The sequence below is a fragment of the Heterocephalus glaber genome, unplaced genomic scaffold (assembly GCF_053883595.1).
Source record: "Heterocephalus glaber isolate CG9 unplaced genomic scaffold, H.glaber_assembly_v1.0 deba00000546, whole genome shotgun sequence".
Taxonomy (NCBI): domain Eukaryota; kingdom Metazoa; phylum Chordata; class Mammalia; order Rodentia; family Bathyergidae; genus Heterocephalus; species Heterocephalus glaber.
In genome coordinates, this window is record NW_028258147.1 from 5,981,568 (window position 1) to 5,988,136 (window position 6,569).

Here is a 6,569-nt window from a genome sequence, read left to right on the forward strand (position 1 = left end):
TCTTTATGAGGAGAACCTCTAGGGTTCCTAGAGATGAGATCCAGCACAGTGGGTGGGGGACTAAACTGCAGCCCCCAGGACTCTCTCATTCTCATTCAAGTCCACATTCAGCCTCCAATTTCATCAAAATTACTATATAAGTCTTCCTCTCAGTATGGCTCCATCAGCTTCTACTCGAGGTAAATAGAGCACAACTGTGACTCTGGATTTGTTGTCTCTAGATTTCAGGACATTAGTTTGCCCTGTGACATCAGTTTTCTAGTAGGTCCAAGAAAAGTCATTCATTTTCAGTTTCAACTTCCTACTTGTTGAAAAAGCAGGACTGACAAGTTTCTAAGAGTTTCCAAGCTCTTTACATGTCAGAGCTGAAACCAGAAGTCACTCAGCTTTTTTACTTCCATTTTCCCTTGTATTTTCACTTTTTTTCTAGTCCCTTCCTTTCTCCCTCCCTCCTCCCTTGTTCCCCTTTCCATTTGAACACTTTCTTCCCATTTCCCAACATCCATTATACATCTCAGTCCTTATTTCCACATTCAGTTTCTCATACCAGAGAAACAATGTGGTATTTAAACATGTGTGTCAGATTTATTTCACTTAAGAGTATGGTCTCAAGGTCCATCCATTTAGCTATGAATGTCTGAAGCTCATTCTTCTTTATGGCAGAGTAGTATTCCATTGTATAAAAAACCCACATCTTCTTTACCCACTCATCAGTTGATGGGCATTTGGGCTGTTTACAAGATTTAGCTAGTACAAACTGTGGTGCTGTAAACATGGGTGTGCATATATCACTGTGGTGTGATGCTTTTAATTCTTTCGGGAAGATACCAAGAAAGGGTATAGCTGGGTCAAATGGAACCTTTAATTTTAGTTTTTTGAGAAATCTCCACACTGATTTCCACAGTGGTTGCACCAGTCTACACTCCCACCAGCAGTGGAGAAGGGTTCCTTTTTCCCCACAGCCCTGGCAACATTTGTTATTGGTTGATTTCTTGATAGCAGCCATTCTTTCAGGAGTGAGGTGGCATCTCAGCATTGTTTTAATTTGCATCTCTCAAATGGCCAGTGATATTGAACATTTTTTCATATATTTATTTGCTGCTTCTAATTCCTTATCTGAGAAGTGTCTTTTTATTTCAGATGCCCATTTTTGCATTGGGTCTTTAAATTTGGCGGGGGGGGGGGCGTCTGATTATTTTTTAGTTCTTTATATATTCCAGATAATAGTCCTTTATCTGAATAGCTGGTAAAAAAAATTTCCCACTCTGTGGGCTGTCTCTTCACTGTTGGTTTCTCTTGCTGTGCAAAAGCTTTTTAATAAGATGAGGTCCCAGTTGTTGATTCTTTGTAGTACTTCCCATGTGGTCTGGGTTTTGTTCATGAAGCCTTTGCCTACTCCTATGTCCTCAAGCATTCTACCTTTTCAGTCTTCCAGTAGATTTAGCATTTCTGTTGTAATATTTAGATCTTTGATCCATTTCAATTTTAGGTTTCACTGGGCTTTTTAAAAAGGCAGTGAACTTAACTGTTCTTTGCTTTAGAAGGAAACATCATTTTTATTATACTGGACAGTAAATAAATCTGTCCTTCACTCCAGAGGAAAGCAATAGCTACATCTTCCAAGGCTGTGTATTGTTCTAACATCCTTGAAAAGGCAACCTAGATATGCAGAAATGTAAAAGATCTATGGAGAATTGTCTGCCAGCTGATGTATAAATCATTGGGAAAATGGCACTAGAAACTGGATTTAAAACAGTGGGTCTAGGGCCGGGGATTTAGCTCAGTGGTTTCACCGTCGGCTGCACAAGCGCAAGGAACAGAGTTCAATCCCTGGTACCAAAAAAAAACCAAAAAAAAAAAACCAGTGGGTCTCAACATTGGCTATCCAGTAGCACCACCTGTGCAGATTTTTACAAAACCAAGTCCAGAGATTCTGTTTTCATGGGTGTGTGTTAAGAGACCCAAGCATCAGTAGTATCTGTAGTTTGTCAAAGCTCCTAGTGATTCTAATGTAAAGACTGGGTGGAGACCACCTACCTAAAAGATAATGAGGTGAAGTATAAATATAGATATATTTACATATATATTTATACTTCACCATATATGTATATGTGTGTGTGTGTGTGTGTGTGTGTGTGTCCTTAGCGCTTTCCAAACTTTGCTGCATATTTGAATTACTTAGGATTCATATTCAATGCAGATTCTGATTCACTTGGTCTGGTGTGGTGCCAGAGATTGTTTCTGACAACCTCCTTATGTTCCTTGATGTTGTCCTTCCACTTTGAGCACAAGGTTTTGGCTCACTGGAAGTAGACTTCTCATTATAATCTGTGTCTAGTGCTAGATTTTCATACTTTAGGCTTTGTATTCATGTTCGGGCATTTATTATATAGGAAAGGAGCAGGTAGCCTGATTCTGGAAGATGGTTCTTGCAAAAGAGTGGGACCTATCCTTTCCCAGGACCACATAAGTACTTTGGCCATTGAAATTATGAGAGTTTTGAGATATACTTCACGATGTTTTTTTAAAAAAAACAAAGATTTGGAACACTGGGCATGAATTCCTAAGTAACAACTTCACTCTTCACATTGCTCAAGAGTTAATGGTAGCAACTGAGGAAGATCTACAAGTTTGGATCCAAGTGTTAGAGAAATAAAAAGTAAAATCTTATACTTCTGGAGTAAAAGCTCCATCAGATATGAACACCCACCACCACCAAGTGATCAATTTGTTTTTATTTCTCCTTCTATTGGGAGTAAGGGAGATCTGCTACCTCCTCCACCCCATCTCCTGGTTTAATTTCCAAAGATCATAATACCATTGACATCGGTAACAGCAGAGCTGGCACCTGGTCCCTTCCACCTCTCTGCAGTACTGGCAGTGAGTGGATGGAAACAGTGCTGCCCATTAACAGGGCTTCCCCAGCCTACCAATCTTGCCCCTTTCCAGCTTGAATGAATATCCTCCAGGCTACACACCTTCATTTGTTTTCCAATATAAACTGAAGACTTCTAGATGGGAGCCACGTGCTAGGGAGCCCAAAGGACATATAGAGACATGCCTGTTAAATATTGATCCTATTGATGGCCCTGGAGCAGGCAGATCTGGTGCCTGCTTCTTTGATATGCCTCCTTAACTAAGTTAATACCTGTCTACCCACCAGCTGCCTCTGGGAATATTTTAGAAATACCACTTTACAATGATGAGATTGGTAATCCTTTCCCACTGGGCCTGGTTTCTCTGGGTTTTCTAATACAGGTCTGCTTAAATTGAAACAGAAGGTCTTTGCTTTCCCTGACCTTTTTGTTTCTCACATCCATCAGAAAAGAACAATGCCACAGTGAAGAACGCAGAGCTGAGGAAGGAAGATTGCTGAAGACAGATAGCTAAGTGGAAAGAAAACATTGGGCTTCTTTTGCATTGGCTGTGGAATTGACTGTTGCTACAGGTGTTTATTCAATATATCTTTATGATGTGCTATTATGTGCATAGGTGCTAGGGATCCAAACTAAATAAAACCTTGGCTCTGCCCTTGAAGGGCTTACAAGCTCCAAACCTAGGTTAATGGTTTTCTAAGTCTAGGCCAAATTGTTTAAATATCTAAACAGAATACATCTATTTGCTTGTTGAGAGAAGTGGACATTTTGTCTTCCAAGGCTGAGGGAGGCTGGGTAGGTACAAGTTGGGGAGGAGGTCCTACAGTCTGTGCAAACCTTATAAAAAGGCATAATTCCAGAAAGGATGGAAATAGAGTCTTCAGCCTATGCCAGGTATTTCATAGGAAAACATTACCCATAATTCTCCCTGGATAGCCATCCTCAGCATAGGCCCAAAGTGGCAGAAGAACTTGTGGGAACCACACAATGGCCTCAATCAGTGTATTTCTTCAGCCAGCAATAGTAGCCAGCAAGGGAGACCTGGCTCTTTTCCTCCCTAAATTCCCTCTTATAACTGCAAAACTGAAAAGTCAAAGATATCAAGAGCCAAGCAAATAACACAGAGCTGTGAGACTGGAGGGACTATAAGAACTACGTATATTTTTAAAGTATTCAAATTTAAAAACAAAGTCAATGACACACTGCTGGCCTCTATGTTTTCTCAGTAACAGTCTGGACCAGGTCTTAAGATACATTCATTATTTCCATCCATGTAAGTTTAGGCACATTACTTTGCTTCTTTTAGCATTTCATCTCCTTAACAGTTAAAAGGGGATAATAATACCCATCCTGCGTATATCACCAGGTGGCTATGGTAATTTAATTATCCAATATCTATAAAGCATTTTAAAACTATAAATCATTACAAAACTGCAAGCAATTTAACCAATATCAAGCCTTTCTTATCTCCACATTTAATTTATATTGTCTCCCTTGGAACTTTGAGACATGCATTCCAAGCTGTTTTCCAGAATTTCATATCATATTTTTTGGAAAAAGTACTCTTTTCCTCTTGTCCTTAGCTAGTTGAGAGTATAGCTTATGTGATTGTTAATTTGCCTGCAGCAAATCAAATCTACAAATATTTACTAGCTAATGAGCTTGGTGTTGTAGGTCATAACACACACACACACACACACACACACACACACAGACAGGATTCACTTTCTGCATTAACAGAGTGAATTCCCTAGCTGCACCACAATACCCATATATGTGCTAGAGAAGAATAAGAACAGCCTATGCTCCCTGGCTCCCTTCATGGCTCCAATACACCTGGAGTTTTATTCAAATACAAGAAACAGCTGGTGTCCATGATTTAAAGCTCAATATAAATAGCAAAGAGAATTTATTTTATAAGCTTCCTAGGTTGGCAAAATTCCAAAGTTCACCAAACAGAAAATAAGGATGATGATGATGATGATGATGATGATGATGATGATGATGATGATAAAAATTATTCCATATAGTTGGTCTTTATATAGTAACTTAAACAACGTGCAATCTACATAGGAGATTCCAGAGTTGGGATATACCCTTAACTTCACCCAAAATAGATTCATAGCAGGAACTTCCCAGGACCTGTGACTCTCAGAGTTGACCCTATATGCTCGAAAGGGTTGTGCTTGGAAGCTGAGCCTATGAAGGCTTCAGGCAGTGGTCTCATTTTAATCTTGTACAGGGGCACTGGTATCTACATAGCATACGAAAGCTCTCTATAAAACCAATATTCAAAACCCAAATAATACTAAAAATGACTAAATATCCAGCTAATGTTTTTCTGCAAACCATTGAAATCTTTATAATAAGTCTCATGAAAGTCTGGAGCAAGTAAGTCTCTACTTTGGGAAAATGCCAACAATCTGATTCATAAATGAATTTCCATCACTCGGTGAGAGTACCACTCCTAACACATACTGAGTGCTTCTACAGCCAGTTAAGGTACTGAGTACTTTAATATATCAGTTCATTTAGTTCTCTTGATAAGTCACTGTGGATACTATCATTATTCTCATTATTAATGGGAAGGGCTGGGGGTTTAGCTCAGGGACAGAGTGCTTGCCTAGCATCTGCAAAACCCTGGGTTTAACCCCTGGCACCACAAAAAAAAAAAAAAAAAAAAAAGGGGGGGAAAAAAACCCAGATTCCCAGAGGTTTCATCATGGCACACACATCAAGGTCACACAGCTAAATGAAAGAGTTGAGCCACTCTGCTGCTCCCCGCAGTCTGTGACCCTGAGGACAGAAGTGGAGATGGTCAGATTGTTGGTATCCAGATCACTGCAGCGCAATAAGTGACCCATGGATGGCAGCTAATCCCGTCCACAGCCACAGACTGTCTTCCTCACCCTGCCAGCTGCTTCACAAAGGTCTTCTTTCAGTCCAGCAGAGCCAGGTGTAAGACCTAGAGATGGGGATTCAGAGAACCCCCTTCCCAGTACTCCAGTTGCTGGATTGTAAGGTTTACACTTTAGAAGTTAGTGCGAAACCGTTTTCCAAAGTGATTTTCTAATCCACCTCCCCAGTAATCTGAGACCCGTCATCCACATCCTCTCTACACATATCTTCTTGATATGTGTAAATTAAATGAGTATAACATGGGTTTCACTGTAGTCTGGTTTTGCATGTCCTCAATCACTAGTCATCCTTCATACATTTATCAGACATACCCACTTTCTCTTATGTGAAATTCTTGCTCATATATTTTCCCCACTTTTCTGTTGGGTTATTTGTGCTTGTGTTGATTTGTAGATCTTCATACATTCTTTGTTTGTGGTATGTATTAGGAACATTGTAGATACCTTCTACCAATTGACTTGTTTTCTCACTTTCTTTATGGCAGGTTTTAATGAACTAAGGTTCTTGATTTTACTATGCTCACAGGTAATATTCCTTTTCTTTTTATGATTTTTTTATGTCCTAAATCCTTGCTTCAAGGGCAGAAGTCACAGGTTCCAGGCATGTCAGAGGGAAGCACTGTCACACCTACCAAGGCATTGTCCTAACTGTGTGGGACAGCCTTGACTAGCCAGCACAAGTGATGAGCTGACTGGCTGGCAAGTGTGTTCTGTTTATAGAACTAGATATATCATGCTATTAGAGATGGGTGCCATTAAAAATTCTAATCATAGA